At 54.9% G+C, this 12698-nt stretch overlaps 1 pseudogene across 1 annotated transcript; it reads left to right on the forward strand.

Annotated features, from left to right (window-relative positions):
• Positions 1-1525: 1525 nt before the first annotated feature.
• On the forward strand, positions 1526-11968 carry LOC308625759 (cytokine receptor common subunit beta-like; annotated as a pseudogene). Its single transcript has 11 exons — positions 1526-1732; positions 1815-1983; positions 2537-2672; positions 2834-2991; positions 4371-4510; positions 5479-5641; positions 6677-6767; positions 6988-7045; positions 7925-8028; positions 8691-9578; positions 11879-11968. The product of its transcript is annotated as a cytokine receptor common subunit beta-like (transcript).
• The last annotated feature ends 730 nt before the right edge of the window (positions 11969-12698 follow it).

A 12698-nucleotide genomic window follows, 5' to 3' on the forward strand; every position in this document is an offset into this window, starting at 1 on the left:
ATGGAGGTGAGGTTTAAGGTGGGAGGTTGGAGTGAGCAGACCATGAAAAGAAGATGGAAGTGCAAATCAGAGGGAGTAGAAGGGATTCATTCATTAATTTGCTCCTTCACTGAGCACCTACATAGGCCAGGAGAGCATTGAAGTGCTCAGACAGTATCCCTGCCCCCACTGGGCTTACAATCTGATAACCAGAGAAGGCTTCCTGGTGGAGGAGACCAGACAACTTAGGGATGGGGCACCATAGTGCTTGGCCTTCTAGAGCATGCCCTAAGTCAGGATGTCAGTTCTAGGCCCCCAAAGCTTGGCAGTGAGTCAGGGAGGGGACAGATGTGTGTCTGATCTGCTCTGAAGCTACACGTGTGGAGATCTGGATATTTCACTTCCTCTGTCAGGTTCTCCATCTGTGAAATGAGCTTGTGGACTACATCTCTCAGGTTGGATGGAAAGGTTTTTTCATTGGTTTCCCAGTTGTTCAGTTAGGAGCAGCTTCCTAGGGCTCCAGGCTGACAAGGAGTCCCAATGCATGACAGGCTCAGGGGCTTGGAGTGCATGATTGATTAGTGATGCCTGCTGTGGCTGGGGCTGGGGCAGCGGTGCTCTGGATCTGCCATTCTGGGAGGAAAATTTTATGAGGCTCCAGTTCTGACACGTTCTATCATGCCCTGTCCCCTGTCTGGCATAGAATATTGACATCTCGTTTGTCCCTTACGGAATTTTTTGTGTTGGAAAGTCATCTCTCAGCATTCAGATATAGAAGCTTCAGGAAGTCTGCAGCCATGCCATTCATGGATGAATCTGCTCACGCAACCCTGTAGGTCCCAGCAGGTGTCTGCTTGCTGTTGGTGATGGAATGACTTCATGAAAAGTCTCTGAAGGTGGGCCTACATGTACTCATTCATTTATTCCGTCATTGATTCATTCACTTTGTCCCCATATGCAATGAACCACTTACCTCAGGCCCTCGGGAGAGGCAAGGGGGTCAAACCCCACCCCTGACATCCACAAGCTCCCAGACTACTTGAGGGGGCAGATGTGGAAGCATCTATATCTTCCAGGGTTGTAAGGATCATACAAAGGGCTATGGTGGGGCAGGAAAAGGAGCAAGAGATTCTGCCTGGGGGAGGGGTCCAAGAAGGTCCTATGGGAGGAGACATGTCTGCTGGGCACTGAGAAGTGCAGGATGACACTGGACACTGGAAATAAGAAAGTGTGGACCGGAGAGGGAGTAACATGAGGCACAGCGTCCTCTGCTGGGGAGGAGGCCACACAGACCTCCTCATGGGCAGTGTGGACAGAAGGAAGCTCCACTTGGAGTGTAACTGCCAGCACTTTGCATGGAGCTTATGTTCTGTGCGCCCAGCAATCTGCACATCTTCATTCACATACACATTGAATCCTCACAATTCAGCAGATGAAGGCCTGAGGCCCACAGAGGTGAGGGGTCTCTCCAAGGTCGCTCAGTCCGTGGTGGCAGTGCTTGGCCTGGAACCCAGGTCTGTCTACACATGGGCCATGCAGGCCCTGAACCTCCCACACAGTCGTCCAGCCCCTTAGGGACCCTTTCCTTCCTCTCCTTCCAGTACAGCCCCCCGCACCCAGGGACCTCAACATCAGTGCTGCCGGGGACGGTTTCCTGCTGTCCTGGAGCGTGGCCCATGGGGGTCCCCAGAGCCACTGGCTGTCCAGCCTGGAGTTTGAGGTGGTCTACAGGCGGCTTCAGGACTCCTGGGAGGTAGGGACCCCACCAGCTGTGCCCTGCGCCCACGGGGACCTGGCCCATCCGACCCTGCTCCAGCAGCCCCTCTCTCCCCCAGGACGCCCCCACCATCTACTCCAGCACCTCCCGGGCCATCCTGGGGCCAGAGCACCTCATGCCCAGCAGCACCTATGTGGCCCGAGTGCGCACCAGGCTGGCCCCGGGCTCGGGGCTCTCAGGACGGCCCAGCCAATGGAGCACAGAGGTTCGCTGGGCCTCCCCGCCAGGTAACAGAGGCGGAATTGGTACACTGCCCCTCTGTGGGAAGGGCAGCTCATTACAGCTCCTGGACAGAAGGCGTCCAGGGGTCCACACCATGGGATCCACGGAGGCTCTGAGCCATGTGTTCACAGTGACTTCCCTGGCCCACCCCGTCCCTACTGTGACTCTGCAGAGGCAGCGGCTGCATCTTACTCACTTCTGGGCCCCAGTTTGTTGCCCACTTGCTGTGGAGGAACAATTACAGTTTAATCACAACGGCATATGAGCATCTGTGTTTTCGTGAGCGCTGCGCCATACGCAGACATACCAACGTGATTGTGCTAAATTCCCAAACCCTGAGGCTGACATGCCCTCCCAGCTTTGCACAGGGGGGTGTGAAGGCTCACAGAATTCACTCTCTGACCTGTGTTTACACAGCTGGCCCTTCGGGCTGAGTTTAACCCCTGGCCTTTTTGGCCCCAATGCCCATAATCTCTCTGTGATGAGCCTCATGGTGGGCCCACTGAGGGCTAGGGAATGAATGAATGAGGACTGAATGAGGGGCTGTCTCCCTCCCAGGGAATGAGTCGCAGCCCCAGAACCTCCAGTGCTTCTTCGACGGGGCTGCCCTGCTCCGCTGCTCCTGGGAAGTGAGGTCCGAGGTGACCAGCTCGGTCTCCTTCACCCTCTTCTACAAGTCCGGCCCCAGTGCAAGGTGAGTGTCCCCTGCCTCTGTCCCCTCTGCTCCTCTAGGCCTAGCCCTCTCCTGGCCTCCTCCTGCCCCTGGGGGCCCAGCAGAAGCCACAGTTCATCTGGAGGTCTCGTCCCTTATGTGGCCCTGCCTCCCCCTGCCCTCGCCTGTGCCGTGATCCTCAGGGAGGAAGAATGTTCCCCAGTGCAGACGGAGGAGACCAGCAGCCCTTACGTCCGGCACTGCTGCCAGATTCCCGTGCCTGACCCCAGGAACCACGGCCAGTACATCGTCTCTGTTCGACCAAAGGAGGAGGAGAAACTTATAAAGAGCTCAGATAACAGTGAGTTTACCCCCAGCCTTCTGCAGGGAGAGTCTTGTGACAGCACTGCTTCCTTTGTGACCCGTATAAACTCAGGGTTCCTCGTGGCCCAGTTCATGTTTGTCACTTTCAGTGCAAAGTCCAGGGAGCAAATTGAACAAACGTGATTCCCATCGGTCCTGGAAGTTCTCAAGTAGCAATAATGCAACAATGACAATGGTAAATAACATGAAGGAAGATGCAATTGTTATTCTCAAGAATATCAATATTAAAACCTTTGACCTCATTCCTTTAACTCCATTTTCCCTTCCATCTTTGCAGCTGCTCTGAAGTTCCTACTGTTGCCCATGGCCTCTTGGTCCTCCCACCAAATTTTCCCTTTCTTTCCCTGATTTGATTTTTCTCTTTTAGGTTTCCAAAGTCCTCCCCTGACTGATGTTTTCAGTCTTCAAATAATTGATCTATGATTTACTTCTTCAGCTGGGGACTAGAGCATATGCAAATGGACTGTAATTCCTTACAGGTTAATTTTCCTGATTCCTGGTACATAGCAAGGACCTTCTGCAAAGGAATCTCCTGCATTGCTTCATCATGATCAAGTTCTTCTACCCAGTCTTTAGTGTGTGTCAGAGACAGCAGCCAATTTGTCCTAGTCACCTGGGTTTGAATCCACTACTTACTCTTTGGGATGCTCCAGGTTGCCATCTTTGTCTCTACCACTTGTTAGCTGCTGGTCCTTGGCAAGTTACCTGGTCATTCTGGGGCTCAGTTCTCTGTCTGACAAGTGGACAAACAGTGTATTTACTACATAGGGTTGTTGTTAGAATTGAGAGAAATAATTCATGTAGATTTAGCATTAATAATAATGCTTAGGGCTTCCCTGGTGGCGCAGTGGTTGAGAGTCTGCCTGCCGATGCAGGGGACACGGGTTCGTGCCCCGGTCCGGGAAGATCCCACATGCCGCGGAGCGGCTGGGCCCGTGAGCCATGGCCGCTGAGCCTGCATGTCCGGAGCCTGTGCTCCGCAACGGGAGAGGTCACAGCAGTGAGAGGCCTGCGTACCACCAAATAATAATAATAATAATAATAATGCTTAGAACACCGTTAGTACTCTAGATTAGAAAAAATTAATAGTAATTTTATTTCTACTTAAATACTAGGGATAACCCATACTTTTGGTCACTTCACTACAAAACAAGTGTATCTCAGCATCTCCCAAGAGAAGGGTGGCTCAGGTCAAAATAGATGACATGGTGAAGTGGGGCTGCAAAGACCCTGAGATGGTGAAACCTGGGGTCCTGGGGCAGTGGACAGAGCACCTGTGACCAGCATGGACCACAAGGGATGTTCCACTGGAGGAATGTCAGAAATGATGTTCTCTAAAACTTCCCCTCCCTCCAGTCCAGATGGCTCCTCCAACCCTCAACGTGACCAAGGGCAAAGACGGCTACATCCTGCACTGGAAAGAAGAAAAAATGAACTATGAACACATAGCTTGCATCTTCCAGGTCCAGTACAAGAAAGAAGCAGCCTCATGGGAGGTGAGGGCCTGTGCCCGAGGAGTGGCCTGGATGGGGGAAGGAGGAAGCAAGAAAGACCAGGGAGAGGGCCACCTGCCAGGTTCCTGGCTCCCAGCAGGTGCCCAGTCAGAGGGAGCCACTGGGACTTGGTGGTCATGCCCCTGTGCAGTCAGCAGGTCACTGTTCCTTCCCTTGGAGAAGGAACTGAGACTCACAGAGGTGATGTGAACTTGGCCAAAATGAACACGTGACCCGGAATCGCAAAGGATATGTAGACTTCAGGACGAGAGACAGCTGGAGGAAGGGTTTTCAAAAGTCATAAAGGGGGCATTTCTTCGCAAGAATCTCATCCAGAATGCAAATGTGCAGCTGCTAAGAGGAGAGCTGCTCCCTGCGAGGTGGGCAGGGCTCCAGCCTGGGACTCAGTATCGGGGCCCCACCCCCAGGTATCCATCAGGGCCTGTGGGCAGAGCCTGGGGCTCCACAGAGGCCAGTTCAGAAATCTCAGAACCAGCCCCAGACCTTCAGGCTGGAAATGGGGAAACTGAGGCCAGAAGGGGGTGTGTCAGTGGTGGAGGTGGAAGTGGTCCGTGGGCTCCTGAACATCTGTCTAAGGGTCCAGAGTCCAGTCATCCTGCACTACATCCTGGGAAGGCCATAATTAGGGTCCAGGCTGTCCCAAGAGGAGCTGGGAGGCTGAGGAGGGACATGGTGACTGACTCCTCAGGGTTTCTGGGCCTCGGTGTTCTCATATGTCACGGGGTGCATTGAAAGAGGTGCTGTCCCTGATCCTGTCTGGGTGCTGTCCCCCTGTGGGCACTGGAGTATGGTCCTCCGTGGTGGGAGTGATGCTGCCTGAGATCTGATGTGACTACAAGCTGGGGACTGGTGGGTAGCAGAAAATCTGGGGTGCTGGGGCGGGAGGGCTTCATAGCTGTGCCCACGTGCACCAGACCTCAGCACACCTGCTCACACACCTGCACCCACAGGAGACCAAGACAGAGGACTTCCAGAATGCCCACAGCATGTGCCTGCCACCTCTGGAGCCTGCCACCAGGTACCAGGCCAGAGTGAGAGTCAAACCTGACCCCCAAGGCTACAACGGGATCTGGAGCGAGTGGAGTGAGGGGAGCTCCTGGGACACCGAGTGGGGTATGTCCTCCCGGCCCCCACTCACCCCTCCCGGCACAGCCCCACTGGGCAGAGGACGGGGACGATATGGACATGAGATGTAACCCCACCCCAGGCTAGCATCCTTCCCTGCCAGGTGTCATTAGAGATGAGAAAGTGATACCTGGTGTTCAGCACGGACTGCAGGTGAGGTGTCGAGAGGGCAGAGGAGAGCGTGTCTCACCAACACGTCTCCCGAAGCCTGGACCTTAGCCCTCTATTAATATGGCCCATGCTTTCATTAGCTTTTGTGGCAGCTACTATCCAGGGACCACCCAGCCCGAGTTTTCTGTTACCATGAGGAACTACAGACTGGGGCCTGGGATTGGAAAGCTTTGGTCTGATTTCTCAACCTTCCCTCAATCTGCACTTGTTAATTTCATTTATCTGTCACCATCGCCATAGCGGCCACCAGGAGACAAGTATAGAACAAGGTCCGGGAGGTGGTGGCAGAGAGAGGAAAAAGTGTTGGCAGCCAGGTCCCCAGTCCCAGCCAGCTGTAGCAGGGAAAGAGCACGAGGAAGAGGACCCCAACCAAGCAGAAAGAAGGGCTGGGCCCCTGGACCTAAGGGAAGGAGACCAGGGGAGTCCTGGAGGTGCCCAGCCTCTGATGGGCTTGAGGCCAAGTGGAGAGTTGTGAGGGCCCCTGATGGGCCTTTGCACCTTCTGGTTCCTCCACCATCACCCCCTTCCCCATCTCGGCCTCTCCAGGCCACCCTGTTCTTGATGACCACCTTCTGTGCTGCCTCCTTCAGGAAGTGCCCTATGATTGCCTCTGGCTGCAGTCACTGCCCACCTACAGCAACACCTGCTACTGGACAGGATCTAACCCTCTGTGTCCTGCCAGCAATCCAGCACTGTGGGTGGCTCAGACAAATGCCCTCTTCTTCTTAGTCTGTTTCTGGCCTCTTCTTCCCCTCTACATGCCAAGGCAGCAACTTCACCTCATCTCCTGAGCCCCCAGCCCTTTCCCTCCCTAAAAGCTAATACTCCTGTTTCCTCCTGGCTGCCTGGAAGTGCTCCCCACGTGGGTCCTGGCGCTCACCCTGGTCATCAGCACCTTGATCCTGCTCGTGTCCCTGCGCTTCTGTGGCGTCTACGGGTATAGGTAAGGTGACTCCAAGATCGGGGAGGGAGATACCCAGGGCCCCAGATGATGCCAGGGACCCCACAGCTGACTTTCTCCAGTCTCTGCTCTGTAACTCACACCCTGTGGGGCCTTGGTCAAAGCTGCCCTCTCCCTGGGCTTTGCTTTCACCTTGGTACATGAGCACAAGGCAGCTGCCCTGAGGTCTTGGGCAGAGGTCACCTCCCTACTGTCTTTCCAGGCTGAACCAGAAGTGGGAAGAGAAAATCCCCAACCCCAGCAAGAGCCACCTGTTCCAGGTAGGGGCTGGCTGTGAGGGCGGTGAGGGCGGTGGGGCCGCTGGGCCCCTGAGCTCCTGCGCCCATGTCCCCACGCCCATGTCCTCCTCCCCTTCCGGTGGGCCTTGAGTAGGGGTGGTATGTGGCCAGGGCAGAGGCTGGAAAGCTCTAAGAGCTGGGACGGCCCCTGCAAGCCCAGCACTGTGATCCCCTGGGCCCCCCCGATGCACAAGGTACCCCGCCCGTGGGAACTCACGTGGAACAGCAGAGACGGTTGGCGTGGGGGTGCCAGGACCCAGGGGGCACAAGGAGAGCCTTAGTCACATCGGGGGCACCAGGGGGTGGTGGGAAGCAGCATGGCTTCCCCAGGACAGGGCAGCAGCGCTGAGCTCTGGAGGATGGAGGGTGGTGGCAGGTGGGAGAGGCCACTGCTGGCAGAAGGCGAGTGGAGGGTGGAGACAAGACTCCTTGGAGAAGGGACCTGAGGGGCGTGGGCGGTGAGTCTGGGGCGCAGCACGGGAGGCTGAGAGGACCCCGGCGAGGGCGCCGGCACGTGGGGGGCGGGAGCCCTTTGGTCAGGCAGGCAGGGCCAGACGGCCTTGGGAGGGTCTCACGGCCAGTGCGGAGGGGACTAGGGGCGAGCGTGGAGACAGGGACAGTGCAGGTGGGCGTCCTCGTGGGAACAGGCTGCCTGTCCTGGCTGCCCCAGGGCCCCGTCCAAGTCCCAGCCCCTCTCTGGCCTTGTGTTCCTGGGGGCAGGAGGGCGTGGTCGCTGCGGCCCATGCTGAGATGCCGCCAAGTCTGGGGGCTCCTGAGCCCTCGCCACCCTCAAGGCCCTCCCCGACCTCACCTCCTGGGGGGCCCCCACCCCACAGGCACAAACGCCCTCTCTCCCCGCAGAACGGGCGCACCGGGCTCCGGCTCCCACACGGCCCGCGCGACGTCGGCAGTGGGAGCCCCGCACACAGGGGGCTCTGGGGCGGCAGCTCCGCTCAGCTGGAGGGGTGAGTGTCGGAGAGGGATCCCAGGAGGTGGGCCCGTGGCTCCCGCCTGCACGTCGGGGGTCAGGGGAGGTGGCCTCGCCTGGGGCTCAACGGGAACAGGGCCTCGGAGGCTGGCTGCAGTAAAAAGCAAGAGGCGTCCCGGCTGGATGGCGGGAGGAGCTTTCCGATTCCCAGCCTAGGGAGGGTCGTGGCCAGAAGCCGGTGACTGGAGCAGACGACCTCCCCCGGCTCTGCTGCCCAGGGAGACGCCACGCTGCCTTGGTCCCACTGGGTGGCAGAGGATCTGAGAAACCTCATGGCCTCAGCACCTGAGCGGCCGGCTCACCACTAAGCCTCAGGTGGGGCAGGTGAAGGCCGAGGGCATGGCCGAGCCCAGGCTGGGCGCTGACGCTGCGTGCTGGCAAGGAGAGGGGGTGGGAGGGGCCTCAGCTGGCAGAGCGTGACCTTGAAGGAGAGCGCGGGGGCTGGAGGGGGATCCACAGGGACGCTGGAGGGGCGCCCGCTCTCCTGTTTCCGGCCGCCTCCCTCACCTCTCCCTGCTCTGCGTTTCCTGTGAGCTCTGGGTGGAGGCCGGCCTCCGTCCCCCACGCTGGCTCCCTGTGCGTGACCTGAGGCGCCTGTCCAGGGTGGTGCCAGTGTCCCTGCCCTTGTTCTCCGCACAGGGTGTCCCCTATAGACTTCGGGCACAGCGAGGTGTCACCTCTCACCACAGAGGACCCGAAAGATGCCTGTGACTCATCATCTGAGCCTGACATGACTCTGGTCACCTCGGACCTCCGCACGGAGCAGCCGCCCAAGCCCCCGCCAGAGCTGGCCACCCCCGCAGGCAGGACTGAGAGCCAGGCTTCTGGCTTTGATTTCAATGGCCCCTACCTGGGGCCGCCCGACAGCCGCTCCCTGCCTGACATCGTGGGCCAGAAGGGGCCCCTACAGACAGGCATGAGCAGGAAGCCGCAGCCCCCAGGGTCCCTGGAGTACCTGTGTCTGCCCACAGCGGGGCAGGTGCAGCTGGTCCCACTGGCCCAGGTGATGGGGCTGGGCAAAGCCAGGGATGCGGACCTGAGGTCCAGCCCAGGCACCGAGGGGAGCCCTTCCCTGGAGCCAGGGGCAGGCCCTGCCCCTCCTGAGCCTGGGGTGATGGTGGGTGGTCAAGGCCCGAAGGACAGGGCCCCCCCCAGGTCTGCCCACTGGCTCTCAGGGTCCTGAGGAAGGCACTGTGGCCACTGGTTACGTCACCACCGCAGCACTGACATTCACCCCACCCACAGGGGCCCCATCTCCTTCCCAGGCTCCCCCTCTGAACCTCCCCTCAGACCAGAACCCCTACTTCCGTCCTGGACTGGGTGATGGGCTCCCTGCATCCTCGGCCCTCTAAAGCCAGAGTTTGAGGGCTATGTGGATCTCCCTCCAAGTATGGACCAGTTTCCCTAGTCTCCTCTGGCCAGTCCTTGCCTCCTGTAGTCAACAGCCCTATCCTGATCCCTGGGGACCCCAGAGAGATGAGTGCCCAGCCTTCCCACCCGCCCAAGGGGCTCCTCATCCTGAAGCGTGTAGGTGACTCTTCTCTCCCCTCCAGCTTTGGAGTATGCCAGGTAACTCTCCAGGGCAAACTCCTGGAACTAAGTTACCATGGTCAAGATGCCCATGCCAGGCTGAGTGTGAGGGACAAAGTATAACTCAGATCTTCAAAGGGTGAAGCCACTGCAGCATCTAGCACCACTGAGGAGTGACAACATGCCTGGAGAGGTCTAGCTGCTTCCTCTGACTCAGCTGAGGCTCTGCATCTGCCTTTCATCCCCTGGCTTCTTCCCCAGAATTTTCCGTGTGTCCAGAAGAGACACTGTAGTAAAGAGCGGTGGTTCCCAAACTTTATCACACACTAGAATCAACTGCAGAGCTTGTTACAACAAAAGAGTTGTTCATTCAGTAGGTTTTGGGTGAGACCCCTAGGTTGTATTTCTCAGGAGTTCCCAGGTGATACTAATGCTGCTGGTCTGGGGATGGTACTTTGAGGACCTTGGTGTAGAAGCAAGGGCTCAAACAAGAGCTATACCTCTGCCCATTAGTGGGCAGAAATTGCTCACAATTAAGATTAATTATGAGCAATTAATCAAGGTTCTTCTTTGTTCCACTCTGTTACTGATTTTGAGTTTTATTGTATTGTGGCAGAAAATGTAGCCATGATACAATAAAGAATTCCTCCTCTCTGGAATTTCTTTAAACTTTCCTTGTGGCTAAGTAGATTGATTCTTCTATATCTATCTATCTATCTATCTATATATCTATCTATCTATCTACCTATCCATCATTCATCTATTTATCTATTCCCTAGGAATAAAAGAAAAAAGCAAGAAAAGATAATCTTTATTTATATATTATATACATATTGTATATTTTACAGTTACAAATATACTTATTCACCTATATAATCTCACTTATTAATTATTGTTTTATCTAAGTTATATCCAGAGGCAGTAGAGGGAAATAGCTCCGATTCTATAGTTAGATTGCCTGGGTTCAAACCCCAGCTCAGCAACTTACTACCTTTAGGCAAGTTCCCAACCCTCTCTGTGCCTCCGCTCCCTCATCTGTAAAATGGGATGATAATCATGCCCATCTCGCAAGGTGCCCAGGAGGATTAAGAGAGTAAAGTGCCTGGTATAAAATCAAATATTATCTAAGTGTCAGCTCTTAAATAACTTCTCTCATTCACTCACCCATATTTGTTGAGTGTCTACTCTGTGCCTTGTACCGGGCTAGTTCCTTGTATCCTTGTAAGTATATTTTATCTATGTGATCTGCCAAATACGAAGCAAGTATATCACATTTGCCAACTGAGATTTTAGTTTTATCAGATTCTCTTAAATTTATAAGGATGGTCTCTTAGGTTTTTCAATTGTGAGCAATGCTGTAAGGAACATCTTTGTGCAAACGTGAGCTGAGAACAGAGTTGCCAGATAAAGTACAGGGCACCCAGTTAAGTTTGAATTTCAGATCAACAACTTACACTATTTGTTGATGATCTGGAATTCAAATTTAACTGGATATCTGTATTTTTTATTTACTAAGTCTGGCAACCATTTAGGGGAAGTGGATGCTACACCATAGGCATAATCCCTCCCAGGCCACTAGAGTATCCTGGTGTCTCTCCCAAGGCTGTAAACAATGTTGAAAGGACCCAACCACCTCCCCTCTTGCTGGCTGTTGCATGGTCTTTATGGAAACCCAGGCTGTAGGTGTATGTATTTGCTTTGGCACCCATCAATTAGTCAACTTTCTTCATCCTCCACAGCCCTTAGTGGAATAGTTGAGTCACCCCAGTGGGGAGGAGGAGAAAGAGGGGCACGTTTCCAAAGTGTGCACAGCAACACACACTATGTCAGATCCTGAGCCCCGCGTGAAGCCTGTCATGAGTCAGATGGTGGCTGGGCCTCAGGGAGCTCTCAGTCTCAGTGAGACACAAAGATATAAGCAAGAAATTAACAGTATGGGCGATGAGGTCACCACGGCACAGGGCCCATGACGTTGCCCAAATCACCTGCATTTCAGCCCTTTGGCCACACCACCTCCCCTGGCTGCCCAACCTTGATTGAGTGAGTGAGTGGCGTGCAGGCCACTTTTGTCCAGCTGAGAAATGAATGTTTCAAAGCAATGGAAAGGTTTCCTTTGGGAGCAAATAATCTGTTGGGGCAATGACTCTGTGTAATAAATAATCGTTGAAAGATTCAGACACCGTTCAGCCTCCCAATCAGGAAAGGACCAGCAGCCCAGCTGCTGACAGCCTCCAGCATCGGCTCCTTGCTTTTTCTCAGGGCACCCCAGCTGATGACTGACACTGTGAGGGCCCTAGGACCTGGCCACTTCTGTCCATCGTGGGGCCCTTTTTGCTCCGGGGCTCCCCGTGGGCTGGCGGATGTTTATCCGGGTCTGGAAGCGCTGACAGTTCCTCCTGTTCAGCTCTGCTTCCTCCTTGTACTGTCATCCTCAGTATGTCCTTTGAATGTCTCCCTCCATCTCGGGAAGAGCTTCCTGGGGCCCTCAAGCCGTGACAACCCCTCAATGGTCCCTTGCCACATGCGTGCCTCTGGGCTGGGTTCTCCGGGGCATACAGGTGAGAGAGACGGGGTCCTACCTGCAAGGTCTCTCAGGACATCAGTGAGTGCGAACCCACACCCTTAATATTTAGCTCCCAAAGAAATAAAAACATTTTTTTCTGCTCACCTCTGGCTCCATCTGCCTCCACCACCAAACCTGCTCCGTTTATAATCTTTTCTGTCTTGCCAAGCAACATAGATCATCTTGCATTCAAGTGTGGATCTTCTGGTGAGAGACCTTGCTTTCGAGGGCAGGCTTTGAACCACAGGGCCAAGGTTCGAATCCGCCTCCGCCACCCACCAATTTGTTGACCTGGGGCAAGTTATATAACCTCTCTGTGCTGTAGTTTCCCCACTTACAAAAAGAGTGTCATAAAGGTAACGTTTGTCTCAGAGGGTTGTGATCCCCTAAATCAATGGAGCAGGGTCTGACAGGCATAACCTCTTACTAATTCTCATCTATTTTTACAGGGAATTCGTTCTCTTTCTTATTTCTCCACTCTCATTAGAGACCAAACACAGGATGCCCAGTTAGATTCAAATTTCAGATTACAACGAATACATTTTTTTAGAGTG

Source organism: Mesoplodon bidens (genome assembly GCF_964165515.1).
Source record: "Mesoplodon bidens genome assembly, chromosome: 11".
In the NCBI taxonomy this organism is placed as follows: Eukaryota; Metazoa; Chordata; class Mammalia; order Artiodactyla; family Ziphiidae; genus Mesoplodon; species Mesoplodon bidens.